We start from the raw sequence: 21,678 nt of genomic DNA on the forward strand, positions 1-21,678 counted from the left end.
TACACAAAGAGGACAAAAATATTTGTAACAAATAATTTGTTTTAATAAACAGACAATTTTAGTGCATGTGCAAACAATCCATGCATCTCTATGGACCCTTTCACACTGAGTCCTGCAAGCAGCATCTTTGGAGCAGCTTTTGGCCGCTAAAAAAAACGCTACAAAAACGCCCCTCTCTGTAAAAATGCCTTAGGCCCCTTTCACACCGAGGCACTGCAAAAACACATAAAGCACTTGTTAGGCAACACAGTTAAGCCTTTAATTGCCCTAGATCAGGGGTCTCAAAACTGCGGCGTGGGGGCCAGATGTGGCCCTTTACTTGCTTTTATCTGGCCCTTGGGGCAATATTTCATTTTCTGACATACAAAATGGGGCACAATTCCTCCTAATGACACCAACAATGGGGCACAATTCCTCCTTATGACACCAACAATGGGGCACAATTCCTCCTAATGACACCAACAATAAGGCACAATTCCTCCTAATGACACCAACAATGGGGCACAATTCCTCCTAATGACACCAACAATGAGGAACAATTTCCTTCTAATAACACCAACAAAGGGGCACAGTTCCTCCCAATTACACCAACGATGGGTTATTACTCCTCTCACTGACACCACAAAATGTGGCATTGTTTAATGCGTCACTGGTTCCCACAAAGTGTCAGATTGTCCGTCGCAATATCGCAGCCCCGCTATAAGTCACTGATCTCCGCCATTACTAGAAAAAAAAAGAAATTCCATAAATATATCCAATAGTTTGTAGACACTTATTAGGATATTTTGTACCAAAAACATTGGCCTAAATTAGTGGTCTCCAAAATGCAGCCCGGGGGCCAGATGTGGGCCTTTGCTTGCTTTTATTTCAGCCCTTGGGTACAATTCCTCCTACTGCCACCAATGATGGGACACAATTCATCCAATGACACCGATAATGGGGCACAATTTCTCCCAATGACACCAATGATGGGACACAATTTCTCCTGACAACACCGATTATAGGGCAACCATTACTCCCACTGACATCAATGATGGGACACAATATCTCTTAATGACACCAATTATGGGGCACAATTTCTCCCATTGACACCAAAGATGGAGCATTGTTTTTTCCCCACTGACATCAGGACCTTTTGTACTCCAAATGGCCCTCCTGAAGCACAAAAAAAAAATTGAATAAGGCCCCTTTCACACGTGCGGACCGTATGTCCGCATTTTCATCTGTCCGTTGCGGATGAAAACGGGACATACATGGGTCCCTATGTGATTACGGGTGTCAGCGACACCCGTAATTTGTCCGCCTCCGCAAAATTGGACGGAAGAAATCCTATTTTTCTTCCGTCTGCCGGATCGGATGAACACGGACATACGGTCCGTATTCATCCGATCCCCTATAGGGGAGAGCGGAGGAAAGACAGGGCGGTCCCTGCACAGTGTGCGGGGACCGCCCTGTCAGTTGCCAGCTCAGCGGGGATTTTACGGAGGATCCCCGCTGAGCTGTACGGACACACGGAGGCGGATCATTACTGATCCGCCTCCGTGTGAAAGGGGCCCAAGTTATATAGCAGAAAGTAACATTTTCTTTTTCTTTTTTTCAAATTTGGTCTTAAAAAAAAATATATAAAATAAAAAAACAAGGAAAAAATAAAATAACGCAGAGGTGATCAAATACCACAAGAAAAAAAAATACAAATGTTATTTGTGTACAGCGTCGCATGACCGTGCGGTTGTCAGCGTAAGTTACACAGTGCACATTGCAAAAAATGGCCTGTCATGAAGGGGGGGGTAAATCTTCCAGAGGTCACGTGGTTAATCAGTGATTTACGCCCCCCCCCCTTCACGGCAGGCCATTTTGTATATGTGCACTGCATTACTTAAGCTGACAACTGCGGGTGGTTTTTGATCACCTCTGTGTTTTATTTTTTTCCTTTTTTTTTTTTTCCAACAAAAGACCATTTTTTTTTTTACGTTTTTAAAAAAAAACTGGCTCACATCTGTTGCCTGGGAAACAGGTGAGGTGGGAGGAGGGAGGACACCTATCAGCCTTCTAGATAAGGTGGAGGGGACGGGCGGCCTTACCATTACTTTTCTTCAGTGCCGTCCTGTTCTGGTCCCGCCGTTAGACTTTGAACTGCATGCATTACGCATGCACGCAACGGCGCCGCGCTACCCAGGACAGTACCACCTGACCTGAGACAAGACGCAGAGGAGCGGAGGAGAGGAGGGAGGAACGGAGGGCGTGCCAGCCAGCAGGGACCAGTGTGAGTGTCTTGTCAGACACTTCGGGCGCGTCGGCGCCTCCTCCCCTCTGCAGCGCCGGGTGCCGTGCTGGCTGCCTGCTGAGCAGGGACCCGGACGGCGGCCTCCCGGCACACATCATTTATTTATTTAAAATGATTGCGAGCTGTGACGGCCGCACAGCGCCCCCGTTGTCATGGCGCTCTGTGCGGTCGCACAACCCGCACATCGCAAAGGCCGGCCCTGAGTTTGACACCCCTGCTTTAAAGCAACCTGACAAGTACAAACAAAGTTTTTATTTAAATAAATTATGTTCATATTTAACCCCTTAGTAACTCTTGATTTGTCCTAAACAGCCCTAATTAACTCCTTAATTTCCTAATTTTTATATGTTTTTCTATTTTTTGTTTAATCATTAATATTTAAACTTATTTTTCACTTTATTTTTTTATATTTCATTTAATAAAAAAGAACAAAAAAAAAAAAGAAAAACTCTATTTTCCTTGTCAAAATATCTTTATTGAACAGTATTAAAGACAAGTGTACATTCGGGTAACAGTGATAATAAAATTAAATGGTACTAAACAGAGAGTATTTCCGAATCTAGTCTGTATACAAATAAGAACGTAAGTAAATTAGATAGAGGTGGCCCTATAATTAGCCCTTCTCACCTCTCATGGCATAAGAATTAAACAACATGTTAATCAGGAGCAAAGAGATGTTGAACATGTCAATACTAAAATTAATAACGTTCCAGGAATTGTGGCTAAGTGCTACTGGCCCTAGGATCTTTAGCATGCTTTGCCTCTTCTAAGACTTCCTGGGTAGCGCATGGCTACAAGTTTACTAAGTTACTACATGACTATCCTTATACATCTAATTTGTTAGTTAAAGATGGGTGCTTAAGGAAAAAAAAGAAAAAAAATCGGTCTTGGGTGGGTAGAAAAGGATATGAGGGAAAAAGAAAAAGAAAATAAAGAAGGGGGGGGAGGGAGGGAAGGAGGGGTCTGCAGGGTCAGAACGGGAGTCTACCAACACTGTGCCTATCAATGAGCCGGGAAAAACTCTATTTTCATTTCAAATAACTCAGCAAGTTAAAATTAAATATTAACTTTTTATCTCCAGTAATAATATATATTTTTCTAATCTAACACTAGTCAAAGTATAAAAAAAAAGCAACTTATTTTAAACTTTGCTACATTTTTTGCCTATAGATTGAATAGAAAATTAAATAATTTTTTGTAAGACAATAGAAAGGCTTGTTTGTCTGAAAAAAAAAAAAAAGGATACAGTGGAATCTCAAATTGTGAGTAAAGCGGTTAACGAGTGTTTTGCAATATGAGCACTGTATTTTGAAAAATCCTAATTAGGTTTGCAAGTGGTGTCTCGCAAAATGAGCAGGATTCAGGCCAAAACGGTGTGCAGTACCGCGTTTGGCCTGAGGTGGGGGGGCATTTCTGAAGGTCGTCGATCAGAAATGTTCGGAAAGACCCGGTTCCCAAGCCTTTCCGAGGTTTGCCAAGGTCAGCCGAGGTGTCCTCGGACCTTTCTGTAGGTTTCCGAGGTTCTCCTGCGCCCCCCGCCTCTGGCCGCATGCGGTATTGCATGCCATTGAATTCAATGCGGAACAAATTATTTTCGTTTCCATTGACTTCAATGGGGAAACTCGCTTTGATATGCGAGTACTTTGGATTACAAGCATTCTCCTAGAACGGATTATGCTCGTAATTTGAGGTTCCACAGTATATGTATTACTTTGCTATATTAAGTAATGACCAAGTTATTGCTGAATAAACTGGCCTATAGAAGAAATGTAAAAATTGTGCTGGTTAACAGGAGGCATCCAGGTGTGAAAGCTGAACTGTTTAATGGTAGGGCACAGGTAAATGGAATGAGTGGATGACATACAGTATATCCAAGAACATAATTTAGGTTTCATGGTTTATGACTCTGAGGTAGAAACCCAATTCTAGAAACACGTCAGCTCTATACTTGTTGGAAAAAATAACACGTTCAACTTCTATCCTGTTTATTACAGTCTGACACTGAGGACACCTATTTGTAATATAACATAAGTGCCACAAAGAGCTCCCAACAGGAAAACAGACACTTGTATGTTGCATGAATGAGCACAGACTAAACTTAGAGCCTAACATACTAAGCTTCATACAATTTTTATTTATGTATTAACTGCCAATGATGTCATTTGAAAGACTGTCTTATATAATCTGTTTAAGAATTATTTATGAGACGTGGATTTCCAAATTTTTTCTACTGCACGGGTGTTGCAAAAACTGTGTTACATATTATCATATTTAAAGTCAAGCTATCATTTGAAAATAAATGTTAAGCAAAGATAACTACTGCATAGTAGGTACCATAAGGTGACAAATCGTACCAAATAAGCTCTATTGGAGTCCCAAAAAATATCCTGCCACCTAAGTGAAAAAGTACACCCATTTCCTTGATCACATTTTAGGTGAATATTTGCAAAGATTCTTATAGATGAATTTCTCCCATTTTCCCGTCCCCTTCTTACCTGTACAGCTCTTTAGGGTTGGAGATCGCGCTGGACTAACTCAATGAATAGTAGGTCAATGGGTAAGAAATGGTGGAGTGCAGGTTGGAGGAATTCCCTTCCGATGATTTCTTCCCAGTTTACCGGGATGGTGGTGATGAGCCCTTTATTTGGGGGCTTGGGCAGCTACCACTGGGTACGACCTCAAGGTGGTTTCTGCGTGTATTGGCAAAGGTAGGTGGAAAGAAGCGATATCCAATGAAACGCAAATAGGAAAGTAGATTTGTAATCGTTCATTGAAAGCGGCAACAAATTGACAACAACTTGTCGCTTTCAATAAACGATTACAAATTCACCTTCCTATTTGCCTTTCATTGGATAGCGCTTCTTTCCATCTACCTTTACAAATACTTGTATAGCCAGGCTGTGCACAAAAAAACATACTCACAAGCCTGGAGATCCAGTGGTGTTCTCTAGGGATCAACTTTAGCTCCATTGGTCTTGCGCTGTCATGTTCTTCTGATGTCATCAAGGGATGCCAGCTATCTTTTTCGGGTTCCCATAATGATGTGCCATGGATCATCGGAGGCGGCTGACACATGTGCCATAAAATACCCTTTGGCCTCTTGGAATTCTTGGCATAGGTATCCCAGGAGTCTGTGAGCACTGTACATGTCAGGGACCTGCCAATAGGCTCCAGCGTGCACGCATGCGCACACTTACTGATGGTCAGAATCAGCACCAATCACCTATTCATGTGCGCAGGCGCGTCCCACATGCACACGGATATGTGCCAAATGCGTGTCCCACATGCACACGGATATGTGCCTGTGCGCGCTCGTGTGCACGCGCATGCGCCTACTACACGTGCACGACGGCGGGAACGCACGCGTGCTCGTTAATGCGCGATTGGCGCCACTCAGCCTTTAAAAAGCAAGCAGCTGCAGTGACACTTTGCTGTCTGATCTGCAGCATTGTATCAGTGAAACCTGTGACCTGTTGTAACCTGTTACCTCAAACCGACCCGGCTCCGTCTGACCATCCGACCCTCTCCACTCCGACCCCTGGCTTGCTCTGACTCCGCTCTGCTCTCCTGCCCATCGTTACCAGACCCTATGCCTGAATCTGACTACGCTTGCTTAACCCACCTGATTATCTGCTAACCGGTTTGCTTCACCAGCTCCTGCTATCCAGTGCCTGTGCCACCTCCAGAGACTCTGTCTCCTACAACCACCGTCCGGAAGGACCACCAACGGTGCCGGGCTGCTATCATCACCAGGCACTCCTACCTCGCCGCGCTCCCGAGCTTGCTGTCCCAACTCCAGCAGCTCCAGAGCCGGGGCTGTAAGAGAGGCCTCCTCCTGCACACTAGGCTCTGGCTACAAGGTACGTTCCAGTACATAACAGTACAAGTCATTCTCACCTTGGTATCCCCCTCATAAAATAAATCTATTTCTGTGAAAGGAGGGGGCAGAAGATGAATGGGTGAAAAATGGTCGGGAGGTAAGTACAGTACTATAAACATGACGTACAGTACATAATGGTTTGGACAGAAATGTGGGATATTTGTTCTCAACCTTCAAGCACTAATGCACCCTTTTCTTGTTTGCTGTAGATGACTGTAATAACTCTTCAATAGGTTGCAAAAGGCTACTGTAAGTGTACTTTTTTTTCTTTCAAAGGTTGTGTAGCATGTGTATAAATAAAACAAAACAGATCTTTCTGCAATACTCACCTCTTCTCTTAGGTTGACTATCACAGATTCACTGGCTCTATCACCCAGCGTTGGTTGCCTTCCAGGTTTAATTGCACCCGTTGTCATCAGATCACTTCCTGTGACAAATTTAGGGTGTCATAGGCCCACCTCCTGGGAGCAAATCACCGCAGCACCCAACATTCACAGTACAATTATGCAGAGAACATCACTGCATCACTAAAGTTTAGTTACACTCTAACGATTAACGTATTTTTTTTGTATCCCTTCTTCTCTGTTACATATACTATTCTGAACATTTTGAGGAACTTGTTCAACAAATGCTAAATACCTGTAGAACACTCTAGCTAGTGTGCTGGGGTAGTGTACATAGTTTGTAATATAGGTAAATTTGGCCTGGCTGAGAGCCAGGATGGGTTGAATCTCCGTCAGGGTCAGTGACTAAGGGAGACTGGATGACTCATTAGGCAGCACCTCTGGTACCTCCCCTTACTTGGAGAAGTTTCCAGAAGAATGGGAGGGAGGTTAGGTGGAGATGCCTGGAGTATTGAGGAGGGCCCTAGCCAATCCCCAGCAAGTGGGCTGGCAGGGGTAAGACCCCTCTTTTATACTCAGGGTCAGGCCTGCAGGCGCAGTGGTGTCGGGTGGAAGATTGATGGAGTGTCAAAGAGGCTGTTGGTGGCCCTTGAGGGAGCCCGCTGGTCTGGGGGGGGGGTGACCTCGGGCCTGGGGCTCGGATGCTGGAGGGATCCTCTACAACACATGGAGGAGTCCTGTCCTGGATGCACAGAAGCAGGAGTGAGGACAGCGGAAGAGTCAGGGCCGTCTTTACCACAGGGCAAATGGGGCAGCTGCCCAGGGCCCTGTCACTGTTGGGGGCCCAAAGCAACCCCCTTTAAAAAAAAAAAAAAAAAAAAAAAAACTTTTTTTTTTTTTTTTAGGGGTCCGGAGGTCCCCAGGGGCCCGGAGGCCCCCAGGACCCCAGATGGCAACCCCCCTTTTTTTTAAATAAAAAAAAATATTTTTTTTATATATTTTTATTTTATTTTTTATTAAAGGGCAATTTTTTTTTCTTTTTTAGAGGTTTTTTTTAATAAAGGGACAATTTTTTTAGGGGTCCCCAGGGGCCCAGAGGCCCCCAGGGCCATAGATGGCAACCCCCATTTTTTTATTTATTTTTAAATAAAAAAAATATATTTTTTTAATATATTTTTATTTTATTTTTTATTAAAGGGCCAATTTTTTTTTTAGAGGTCTGGGGGTCCCCAGGGGCCCGTAGTCCCCCAGGGCCACGGATGACAACCCCCCTTTTTTTATAAACATTTTTTTTTTATGTATTTCTTTATTTCTTTTATATATATTTATTTATATATATATATATATATATATATATATATATATATATATATATATATATATATATATATATATATATATATATATATATATATATATAATATATTATTATTATTATTATTATTATTATTAAAGGACCCAGAGGTCCCCAGGGCCCTGGATGGCAGCCCCCCTTTTTTTATATATTTTTTTCATATTATTTTATTTCTTTTTTTTTATTATTTCTTTTTTTTATATATATATAGATTTTTTTATTATTATTAAAGGGCTCAGAGGTCCACAGGGCCCCATGTGGCAAACGTCCTTTTTTATTTTTTTTATAAATGTTTATTTTTTTATTTTTGTTTTATATATTTTTTTTATTTTTTTATTTTATTAAAGGGCCCAGAGGTCCCCAGGGCCCTAGATGGCAACCCCCCTTTTTTTTATAAATGTTTTTTTTATATATATATTTTTTATTTTTTATTAAAGGGCCCAGAGGTCCCGGATGGCAACCCCCTTTTTTGTAATTTATTTTTATAAAAAAAAATTATTAAAGGGCCCAGAGGTCCCCGGGGCCCCAGATGGCAACCCCCTTTTTAAAAAAAAATATATATATTTTTTATTTCTTTTTTTCTTTTTATTAAAGGGCTCAGAGGTCCCCACCCCTTTTTTTTATATATATTTTTTTGTTTATTTATTTTTTCTTTATTTTTTTGTAAAGGGCCACCCGCTTCTAAATTCGCGGCAGCCCCCCCCTGCTTCTCAATTTCAGGTGGCAGCACCCCCCCCCCCTGGTTCTCTGCTCCAGGGGGCCCATGCCTGAAGCTGTGTAAGTAGCCCCATAATTCCTGATCCCTGCCGCCCGTTAAGCCCCTGTGCTGCCCACAAATCAGGCTGAAAATCATCAGCGGCACGCAGCCAGTGACAGTACTGCTTCCCTTCCCAGTGTTTTAAAATGTACAGCACCCCTGGCTTCCCTTTAGACGTGCACTTCTCCCTTCCAGCCACTGGGTGCTGCTTGTATATAAAAGTGAATTAGAATGTGATTTTATAACATCCCCAGTTTGCTCTTTCCGAGGCTGACTTCTTCATGTCCTGCTCCTCAAGGTATGTCACCTTTTGCTAATCTATATTGTAAATATAAGTTTTCTGTAGAGTGTGCCCAAAGTCTTTATAATATTTGATGATTCACTGCAGGTCTGGTCAGTGTTTTAAAAAGTTCCTCTATTTTACACATGGCATGGCATGGGGGTCACAGCACCGTCTGTCCATTCTGCTTTAGCACCATGGGACCCCCATGCCATGCCATGTGTAAAATAGAGGAACTCTTTAAATCACAGACCAGACCTGCAGTCCAGGCTGAGTAAGGCCTCAGAGCACATGGCATTACTGTCTGTATTTAACTGCTTGATGGGCTTATTTTAGGCCTGAATGAGAGAAACTAAGGTTGGGACTTTGAGGAAGAACATCACTGGCATATGAACCAAAAACATATGGTAAAAAATATTTATTATACAAACAAAGGAGGTATGACATATACACATTAAGATGATAAAATGGTACAATTAGTAACCACCTAGAAATTATATAATAGTACAAATTAGTCCAACAAAACATACATGGTAATGCATAATAGTAATGGGTCTAGGTACATAAATCTAGAGGAAGCAAGAGGGTACATGATAGTCTATGGTAAGTACTCATAATGGGGCATCTGGTACATGAGAACCGGCTTTGTAAGGGTAGCATAGAAAAAATAAATAATAATGAGTTGGTTCATAAAATTGCAATGTTAGAGGGTAAGTATTATACATGTACACTGTGACATATCATCGTATAATGGCTCTACGCGTTTCGTGTTCACTTTAACACTCATCAGGAGCAGATACACAGTGTACGGGTATCTATAATAGAGAAAGAAATGCCATAGTAAGGTAATGGACATAATAGGGAACATAGAAAAGAGGGGGAACAATAGTCCCAAACACTCTCACCTAGTTATAGTAAAATGGGTAGAATCATAAAATGGTACTGTAAGAGAGGGGTAGCTATAAATGGCATCATCCCCGGGAGCTGAATTGGTGACACCTTGGCACGGCAGTAGCAGCAACAGTAAACAGTATTGGCCATGAACATCGGATAGTGGATATCAACAGTGGTGGAAGTGATAAAGTCTGTGTTAAGACCCAGAGGTATCTGTGGGGTAAATAAATAAATAAATAAATAAATAAATAAAAATAATGGGTAGGAAGTGAAGTGTAAGGTTGAAGAGGTAGACATATGAGTGAAGACATGCACGAGCATGTCCAAGGTGAACATAAATCCAAAAGTAGTAAGGGTGCAGGTATGATAATGGAAGCACTGCACCAAAAATAATAATAGGTAGGAAGTGAAGTGTAAGGTTGGAGAGGTAGACATGTGAATAAAGACATGCACCAGCATGTTCAAGATAAGCATAAGTCAAAAAGATAGTAAGGGTGCAGGTGTGATAGTGAAAGCACTGCACCGTAGGTACCTACCCAGCGAGGGTGGATCAAAAGGTGGCACCATAAAGTGTGTAGGGTCCCATGAAAATGATACAATCCGAAGTGATGGCTCAATATGGGTAGATATATATAGTGGCCGTATACCAAAGGTGGCCAATGAACGCCACGCAGCGTGAATAGGGGGGGGCCTGCATCGCCGTCCAGGCAGTAGCGTGCCTGGCGTTGGCGCGCAAACCCTCCTCGTACTAGCCGCAGATGGATAATCCACGCCGGCATTGCGGCGTCACAAGTGACGTCACCCGTCGAGCGTGGAGGCGTGGCGTCGACACGCAGTGAGAGCCCGACCAGCCCTCCCAAAAGGGGAGGGGAGGGGGGAGCCTCCCAGAGCGAGTCGCAGCTCCCGGGGATAATGAGAAAGCTAGCCCCAACTGGCAGAGCTGATCTAGGAGGGGAAAAGTTCTAAATTAGATAATGAAACGTATGGCAAATGACAGTCACAGTGTGGGAGGGCTGGTGGGAGGGCTGGTCGGGCTCTCACTGCGTGTCGACGCCACGCCTCCACGCTCGACGGGTGACGTCACTTGTGACGCCGCAATGCCGGCGTGGATTATCCATCTGCGGCTAGTACGAGGAGGGTTTGCGCGCCAACGCCAGGCACGCTACTGCCTGGACGGCGATGCAGGCCCCCCCCTATTCACGCTGCGTGGCGTTCATTGGCCACCTTTGGTATACGGCCACTATATATATCTACCCATATTGAGCCATCACTTCGGATTGTATCATTTTCATGGGACCCTATACACTTTATGGTGCCACCTTTTGATCCACCCTCGCTGGGTAGGTACCTACGGTGCAGTGCTTTCACTATCACACCTGCACCCTTACTATCTTTTTGACTTATGCTTATCTTGAACATGCTGGTGCATGTCTTTATTCACATGTCTACCTCTCCAACCTTACACTTCACTTCCTACCTATTATTATTTTTGGTGCAGTGCTTCCATTATCATACCTGCACCCTTACTACTTTTGGATTTATGTTCACCTTGGACATGCTCGTGCATGTCTTCACTCATATGTCTACCTCTTCAACCTTACACTTCACTTTCTACCCATTATTTTTATTTATTTATTTATTTACCCCACAGATACCTCTGGGTCTTAACACAGACTTTATCACTTCCACCACTGTTGATATCCACTATCCGATGTTCATGGCCAATACTGTTTACTGTTGCTGCTACTGCCGTGCCAAGGTGTCACCAATTCAGCTCCCGGGGATGATGCCATTTATAGCTGCCCCTCTCTTACAGTACCATTTTATGATTCTACCCATTTTACTATAACTAGGTGAGAGTGTTTGGGACTATTGTTCCCCCTCTTTTCTATGTTCCCTATTATGTCCATTACCTTACTATGGCATTTCTTTCTCTATTATAGATACCCGTACACTGTGTATCTGCTCCTGATGAGTGTTAAAGTGAACACGAAACGCGTAGAGCCATTATACGATGATATGTCACAGTGTACATGTATAATACTTACCCTCTAACATTGCAATTTTATGAACCAACTCATTATTATTTATTTTTTCTATGCTACCCTTACAAAGCCGGTTCTCATGTACCAGATGCCCCATTATGAGTACTTACCATAGACTATCATGTACCCTCTTGTTTCCTCTAGATTTATGTACCTAGACCCATTACTATTATGCATTACCATGTATGTTTTGTTGGACTAATTTGTACTATTATATAATTTCTAGGTGGTTACTAATTGTACCATTTTATCATCTTAATGTGTATATGTCATACCTCCTTTGTTTGTATAATAAATATTTTTTACCATATGTTTTTGGTTCATATGCCAGTGATGTTCTTCCTCAAAGTCCCAACCTTAGTTTCTCTCATTCAACCTATCGGGGATGGAGGCATGCTAGTTATTGCCTCAATTGAAAGTCCCAACCTTAGTTTTAGGCCCCATTTTTTTATTTTGGGCCTGGCTGGTTCACATTTATGTGTTTTGGCGGCCCACATTTGCGCAGGCACAGCAGCCCATTCATTTGAATGGGCCGCCATGCCTGCGTTTCCTGCAAAGAAAAGCGCATGCCTCATGTAATAGGCTGTGCACACGGCACGTCTATGCCCATCAAGCACTAAAATACAGCACTGTCTGTCCATTCTGCTGTCTGCTGTGACTTATCTGCAGTTCCCGCACTGTCAAACTTGCTGCATTTTTAGACGTTTAGGTCACGCTTTTAAAAACACAGTGCGTTTGTGTGTGTGTGTGTGCAAGAACTGCAGGTACGTAGCATGGTGCAAAAGCAGAATGGATTTCAAGGCAACTGTATTTTTATAATGCTGAATGCACCTTTTTTCTGCAGGAAACAAAGGCATGGCAGCCCGTTCAAATCAATGGGCTGCTGTGCCTGCACAAATGAGGACCGCCCAAAACATACATGTGAACCAGCCAGGCCCAAAATAAGCTGGAGGGGGGCCCAAAAAAAATGTTTGCCCAGGGCCCAAACCATATTAAAGACGGCCCTGGGAAGAGTGTCAGCAAATCTAAAGAGATCTCCAAGGAGAAGTCAGTCGGGGGGGCTGGTGAGTGTACAGTCGGGGAGGACTGTGGAGAATTAGCCAGGTGGGCTACTAAAATGGGCAGGAGATGTATACTGGACACTGACATTTTGCTGCACACCAAAGAGGCCTGCAGTCCCTGCCTGTAAAGGGCCTTTGCTACTAATATGACTAAGTACTAAATTGGATTTAACCATCAGTGTGCAAGTGGGAAATTTGTAAGCAAGTGTGCTGGAGTAAAAGGAAGGAGTGTATATAGCTGTATAAAGGAAAGTTGTCCCTGAACAGTTATTCTAAAGTCAAGTAGGCATCCCATAATTCCCTTGCTCCCCATTCAAAATGCACTGTTTTCCTGACTCAAGTGTGCCTGTGGAAATTTGGTGTGCCTGGCTGTTCAGGGTGGAGAGTCCCAATTCCCCAGTGGCTCCTACGTCGGGTGCGCTACATACATACCCATTGACCCTGCCAGGATTTGTGTAAACTTAACTTCCTATACACTCTGCCTCTGTTGATACTTATCAGCTTGTATCATTCCAGGCTCTACAAAACTCCTACCCCTATTTAAGGGAGATGAAGAGTGGGGAGATATTAGTAGCTCAGACACACTTTCTGTCCCAGAGAAGCAACGCTCCTCCTCAATAGATACTAGACATGTACACACTGAAATATTTTGTTTCGGATTTTCGTTTTCATCCCAAAAATAAATTTATTTAGTTACTCCCGAAATTTGTTTTTATTTACTATGTTTTTCATTGGAAATTGCTTTTGTCTGAAAATCCGAACGAATTAAGGTTGAATCTGTTATTGAAGGCTTATGATGTCTCACTGTCTGTCGAATGTTCAAAGAAGATTCGACGGAGCAGCGAAACTGTACGGCGCTGCAATCATACTTTTCCGGTCGAATGTTCCGCCTACAAGCTATAGTAGAATTCTAATGTTGTATGACTAGTAATAATTATATTTATTAATTATTATTACTAGTCAACCAACATTAGAATTTTTCTATAGACTATGGGCTGAGCATTTGACCAGAAATGTATGATTGCAGCGTCGTACAGTTTAGCTGCTCCATCGAATCTTCTTAGAACTATCAACAGATACCATAAGCCTTCAATGACAGATTCAACGTTTTTTCGATGCTTTGTTGAATCTTCGTCGTTCATGTTGAAATGTCAAGTTAGTTCTAGCTATTTTACTGCTCCTCCTCTTTGGTTACAATCAGCCAATAACATTCATCATGATCATGATTTTTTTTTTACTTCCCCCACCCAATTCCAGCAGCGATCTTTTCTCTCTATAATGTCGAATCTTTTCTCTGTATACAGTAATATCGAATCTTTTCTCTCTATAATGTCGAATCTTTTCTCTCTATAATGTCGAATCTTTTCTCTCTATAATGTCAAATCTTTTCTCTCTATAATGTCAAATCTTTTCTCTCTATAATGTCAAATCTTTTCTCTCTATAATGTCGAATCTTTCCTCTCTATGTAGAATAATCTTGGACTAATAGCGTTAAGGTTAGGCACATTCGACCTACGAAAACGAAAATAAAGCATTTGTTTATGTCGGATCTTTCGGATTTCGTATTCTGTGCGTTTGTTTTTGTTTGTTAAAACGATAACGAAAATACCTGAAATTCGGACGAAAATGCATTCGTAAGAAAACGAATGCACATGTCTAATGGATACAGTATAATGAGTGAGCGTTGTCACCCTAGGACAGGAAGTGTGCTTCTGGTAGGATCACCAGGTGGAAACTTACTGTATATACTCGAGTATAAGCCACCCCGAATATAAGCCGAGGCACCTAATCTTACCACAAAAAAATGGGAAAACGTATTAACTCGAGTATAAGCCTAGGGTGAGAATGCAGCAGCTACTGTAAGTGTTAAAGAGGGTCAACAATGCCCATCTGCAGCCTCACTGTGCCCATTTGCTGCCTCACTGTGCTCATTTTCAGCCTCAATGTGCCCATTTTCAGCTTCAGTGTGCCCATAAACAGTCTCACTGTGCCCATTAGCAGCATCACTGTGCCCATAAGCAGCCGCACTGTGCCCATTTTCAGCCTCACTTTGCCCATAAGAAGCCTTACTGTGCCCATAAGCAGCCTCGCTGTGCCCGTTTTCAGCCTCACTGTGCCCATGTACCTTATACGCCGTGTCAGTATTGATGAGAAGGGAAGGAAAACTTATTACGCTGTACACTGTCCCCTCTGATTCACAGCAGGGCTGTATGTATCGAAAGTCTGCGCCGTCCACTGTAACAAAGCTCTGCCTCCTCCTGAGGAGGAGGTGGGATGGCGTGGACTTCTACTGTGAATCAGAGGGGACAATGTACAGCATAATCAGGTTTCCTCCCGTCCTCATCAAGACTGACACAGCGGGAGAGGAGAACCTGACTCGAGTATAAGCTGAAAGAGTCCTTTTCTGCTCATAAAAATGTGCTGAAAAACTCGGCTTATGCTTGAGTATATACGGTGAGTAGAAAAAAAAAAACACCACGTCTAAAGACTGGTAAACTGCAATTTCTCACTTTTTGGGATTAGATAAGCAGCAGCTGAGAAGAGACGAAAAGTGCCAGGACCCTGCATGTCAAGGGCCAGATTCACAGCGGAGATACGACGGAGTATCTCAGATACTCCGTCGTATCTCTCAGAGTATCTATGCGACTGATTCATAGAATCAGTTACGCATAGTTAGCCCTAAGATCCGACAGGTGTAATTGTTTTACACTGTCGGATCTTAGGATGCAGTACCGCGGCCGCCGCTGGGGGGAGTTTGCGTCGTAAACCAGCGTCGGGTATGCAAATTAGGAATTACGACGATCCACAACGGAATTTCGCACTCGCTACGTCGCCGCTAGTCTAGTTTCCCGTCGCAAAGTTAGTCGTCGTTTTTGGTGCCTTAACTTTACACAGCAATCGTATTGCTGTATAAAGTATGGCCGTCGTTCCCACGTCGAAATTAAAAAATTCACGTCGTTTGCGTAAGCCGTCCGGGAATAAGGAATTACGCTACGCGCATCGCCGTTCGAAAAAATTACGTCACTTCGCGCAAAGCACGGCGGGAGTTACGAAACGGAGCATACGCAGTAGGTCCGGCGCGGGAGCGCACCTAATTTAAATGCCACACGCCCATTTAAATTACGCGGGCTTACGCCGGAGGCCGCCGGCGTAGTTTTCTTCGCAAGTGCTTTGTGAATCAGGCACTTGCGATGAAAACTTGTGGCGGTGTAACGTATCTACGATATCTACGATACGTTACGCCGCGGCACTTCTACCTGAATCTGGCCCCAAGTGACCAGCCAGAAGGTATCCAAAGAGGTCTATATTAAGTAAAAGCAGACAATATGTGGGGAGCCCCTGGGGAGAAGTGGGGTATGAGGAGGAGGGTGGAATTAGTCTCTTTAAGCTATGGAACTGCAATATTGTAAACATTTAAAAAAAGGAAAAAAAAAAAAACTTTCAGCCAAATTATACAAACTTGTTTCTAAAACTGCATGCTTCACAAACAGGCCTGTAACTTAGTCCAATAATGTTATATAACTTGGAGATAGTATGACTAATACTAACCGTATATGTTTGTTGTCTTCTATCATTATGACCTTCTGTTTTATGTTGAGATTGAGAAGAACAATGAATGCCTGCGGAGCTTTAGCAGTATATGAGCCCAGTGTAAATTGGCATCTGGAATGTTTATAGACTGTATGAATTTTGATTTGCTCATTCAGGCTGTTGACAGACATCACTGCTTGGAGTTTATACCCTGGCTTCTATTCAATAAAGTCTTACTAAACCTTTTATCATGCTCTTGGCTCATAGCCGCACTTAGTATAGAATGCAGCGTAGCGTTGTAATTTGGACAGCAGTAGATTAAAAAAAAAAAATCCAAAAAAAGACTAATGTGCAGCACTTAAAGAAAATAGCCAAAGCTTCACTGTGCTTAAAACATGAATGTTTCTACAGTTTATAATGACAGAGCTTTTCTGTAAAGGTGGCAGATCAGGAGACAGTCTAATGTAAGGTGACCAGATTTGTAAAATGAAATCCGGGGACATATTTATTTTTTTACTATTAATCAGCGGCAATCAGCGACTCTCTGTCCATCACCGCCGCCGCCTGCCTTACAGCCAGTCAAGTCTTAGGCCCCGTACACACGACCAAACATGTATGCTGAAACTGGTCCGCGGACCAGTTTCAGCATACATGTTCGGTCGTGTGTAGGCGCGAGTGGGCCGAATTCCAGCAAACATTTGCCCGCCGGGCCTTTTCCCAGCAGACAAATATTCCTGGACGTGTTTTAAAACCGTCCGCTGGAATCCTGCCCGCTCGGACATGTACGGTCGTCAGTACAGACCTACCGTACATGTCCGAGCGCCCGCCGCCCCTCGCATGCGTCGAATGACTTTGACGCATGCGTGGAAGCCTTTAAATGGCAGGCCCGCCCACGTCGCCGCGTCATCGTCGCGGCGACGACGCGGACACGCCCCGCGTATTGTTTACACGCGTACATGTCTGCCAGAGGGCTTCTGTACGATGGTGAGTACAGCCATCGTACAGAAGCCCTCTGGCAGACATGTACAGTGAAAACGGTCCGACTGACCGGTTTCATCGTACATGTTTGCTCGTTAGTACCCGGCCTTACTCTCCGGGCCCCGGTTACTACTGGGTGGCAGGGCTGGACTGGGACAAAAATTTTGCCCTGGACTTCATCCAGACTGGCCCATTTCACCCCCTCCCCGGCCACCCAAGCCCCCTCTCCCCCTTCACTAGCCACTAGCCATTCTACTTTATTAGAGTAGACCTGCTGGTGCTGGTACTCTTATAGACAGTTCCAGTGGGGAAGCTAGACTCGGGGCAAAGAATCAGTTCGGTGCCCCCCCTTATGGGACGGGATTAGGCAGAAGTGAGAAACTCCCAGGCCATAGCTGTTGAGTCAGCTGTCTGTCCCCTCCCCCATGCTCCTCTGTCGTCGTCCCTGCTCCTCTGGTCCTCCCCCTGCTTCTCTGTTCCCCCCAGGTGAGCGCTGCGGGAAGGGAGAGACAGAGGAGCGGAGGGGGGTGGCGGTCCACTGTCACTGAAGCCGGCCCACTGAGCCATCGGCCCACTGGGAAACTCCCTGTAGTCCCAATGGCCAGTCCATCCCTGCTGGGTGGGAAGCAGAGGAAGATCACTCTGTGAGGGAAGGCAAGGAGATAAGCAGGCAGGCGGCTGGCCGGGACTTGAGCCAAGGCAGAAGAACATGAGAGCGGGAGCAGAACGGGCATGCACCTGAAATATTCCCTCCGCTCCGACCAGCACATGATCATCAGAATGGTCCTAACGAACCCAATATATTACATTGTTTTATGGCAACTTTTAGAAATGGGAATAATCATTAGGATGGGAAGTTCACAACAGGCTTCAGCCTGAACCAAAAACCAAACATGACGAGGGTCTCTTGGGAGCCACCAGCTGTTATGGCTTTGTTGGTTGTCATGGTCATTGGTCATGTGCAGAGCTAAACACCTGGAAAACATAACTTCTTTCTGAGATTTACACTCAGCTGGCACTGACAAGCTGTCATTGTGGTGAAATGACTGGGAACCACACAAGATGGTTCCCATATGTGAAGACATTGTGTGTACTCATACTCAAGGCTTAAGACAATAGTCACAACTGTGCTCTATACATGGGATATTGGAGCCTAACACTGACTAGTGTGCTTAAATAAATTAGTTACCATAAGTTACTCCACTTTCTCCATCTTCATGGCCTTTGCAATGTTTTATTTATCTAGTGTTTACAATGAAACATAAAACAAAAACAATATTTCTCATATACATAAAAGAACATCACAGAGAGTTCAATTAAGACAGATCTTGTGCACATAAATAGTGAAAGCGAAGGTGACAACATGAGATCTTGAAAGCTGATTAAAAGTTTTATTGACTTAACCACTTAAGCCCCAGACTATTTTGTAGCTAAAGGACCAGGCCACTTTTTGCAATTCGGCACTGCGTTGTTTTAACTAACATCGCGGTCGTGCGACGTGGCTCCCAAACAAAATTGGCGTCCTTTTTCCCCACAAATAGAGCTTTATTTTGGTGGTAATTGATCATCTCTGGGGTTTTTATTTTTTGCGCTATAAACAAAAATAGTGACAATTTTGACAAAAAATCTATATATTTTTACTTTTTGCTATAATAAATATCCCCCAAAAATATATATAACATTTTTTTTTCTCCTCAGTTTAGGCCGATACGTATACTTCTACCTATTTTTGGTAAAAAAATTGCAATAAGTGTTTATTGATCGGTTTTCGCAAAAGTTATAGGGCCAAATCCACAAAGACCCGGCGTAACGGCAAAATTCTAATTTAAGTTACACTGCCTTAAAATTTCTACCACATGCCCGATCCACAAAGCACTTACCTAGAAATTTCTGGCCGTGTAACTTAAATTCCGCCGGCGCAAGGCGTTCCTCATTTCATGGGGGCGATTCCCATTTAAATGAGGAGCGCTCCCGCGCCGGCCGTACTGCGCATGCTCGTGACGTCATTTTCCCGATGTACATAGCGCGAAATTACGTTACGCCGGGCTTTGTGGATTGCGACGGGTCAATAAAGTTGCCTCGGGAAAAAAAAAAGATACGGCACGAAAAAAAAAAAATCAAATTCGAAAAAAAACGCGTCGCGAGACAGAAGGGTCTGCTTTTACATGGTGTACTAACTTTACACCATGTAAAAGCAGCCCTAATTTTGCGTATGCAACTTAATACTTATGGAAAAAAAACGAAGCAGAAAAGCTTCCTGGATCTCCGTAAGTGCTAATTTGCATACCCGAGGCGGCATTTTGACATGAAATGCCCCCAGCGGCGGATGCGGTACTGCATCCTAAGATCCGGCAGTGTAATTCAATTACACATGCCGGATCTTCTCCCTAACTATGGAAAACTGATTCTGTGGATCAGTTCCATAGTTAGGAACAGGGATACGACGGAGTAACAGCAGTTACTCCGTCGTATCTCTTTTGAGGATTTGGCCCATAGCGTCTACAAAATAGGGGATAGTTTTATGTCATTTTTATTAATATTTTTTTTTTACTAGTAATGGCGACGATCAGCGATTTTTATTGTGACTGCGACATTGGTTTGCGCTATAAATTTTGCGCAAACCAATCGTTAAACGCTTATTGCAATTTTTTTTACCAAAAATAGGTAGAAAAATACGTATCAACCTAAACTGAGGAAAAATAAAAAATTTTAGACCTTTTTTGGGGATATTTATTATAGCAAAAAGTAAAAAATATTGAATTTTTTTCAAAATTGTCGCTCTATTTTTGTTTATGGCGCAAACAATAAATACCACCAAAAGAAAGCTCTATTTGTGGTGAAAAAAAGGACACAAATTTTGTTTAAGAGCCATGTCGCACAACCGCGCAATTGTCAGTTAAAGCGACGCAGTGCCGAATCGCAAAAAGGGGAAAGGTCCTTAACCCGCATATTGGTCCGGGTCTTAAGTGGTTAATATTTAATGTTGGTAATATATTCAGGTAATATGTGCAATGGCATTACAGCCAATAGAGTTTACATTTTTTTGACTTTTTGTATATTTTCCAGTTGAACTTCTGCTCGTCAAAAAGCAATATTTTTGTTTCTTTATAAAACTTTGTTTTATTTATAAAGAAGTTTTATATCGCAACAGCTAAATCTGTGTCTGTAGCACATTTTCATACCTTAATACCATAAATAATAACATGTTATTCGATTTTTACTACAGAAATATTTAAATAATGCATTAAAATGGAACTAAACCCATTCGATTTTTAGTCGACTAAAATGTACTGGAGATTTTAGTCGACTAAAATACAACTAAAACGAAAACAATTCAGATGACTAAAATACGACTAAAACTAAAATGTAATTTGTAATTTTAGTTTTATGTAAAAAATTAACACTGTTGACATCACTACAGGACATATTGTGCTGGTGGGAGGAATCATTGCGTGTGACAGGGCCAGTAGGTACTACATCCATCTACCTGGTCAAATACTTGCCGCAACTGGAGAGCAGTAACACAGTAGAATTTCAAGACACGGAGATATGGAAATGTATGAATTGTGCCACTTCTTTTACAGAGTTGGTCTTTTTTGTACTGTAAGTGACCCCGCGGTGACAGGTTCACTTTATAGCTGAACTCAGTGATAAGAAAATATTCTCTAAATACAAGAGGCACGAGAATCTTATTTGAAAAGTGGTGTGCTTTTCGTATTATTTCCAGATCTGTGCAGTAATCCAGTCTGTGAGTCACCTCCTGTTTAGTGCTAGTTAGTTCAGTTCTAGCTTAGACCCTGCCCATTTCTTCCTTGTCTCCTCATTGTGTGTTAATACTTCGCAGTAACAGGGCTTGGGAAAGTCAGTGTCTTTTTGCACTTAAAAAAACTGGAAGAACTTCCCCTGTACTGCAGTGTGCAATTATCCAAGGTAAAATTGTGTTGGATTCAACTTCTGTGTCTTATTGAAGAGTTTAATAATATGTAAACCCAACATTTCCTATTCCTGATATATGGCTGCTGTACCATGTACTTGTATGAAAAAGTATCCTTTTCTCTTTGTATTGCTTCCTTTGTATTAAATCCCTTGTGTTCCTGCCAGTCCCTCTGCTTTCCTATTAACCACTTAAGCCCCGGACCATTTTGCAGCTAAAGGCCCAGGCCAGGTTTTTTGCGATTCGCCACTGCGTCGCTTTAACAGACAATTGCGCGGTCGTGCGACGTGGCTCCCAAACAAAATTAGCATACTTTTTTCCCCACAAACAGAGCTT

Source organism: Rana temporaria, chromosome 4 (genome assembly GCF_905171775.1).
Source record: "Rana temporaria chromosome 4, aRanTem1.1, whole genome shotgun sequence".
NCBI lineage: Eukaryota > Metazoa > Chordata > Amphibia > Anura > Ranidae > Rana > Rana temporaria.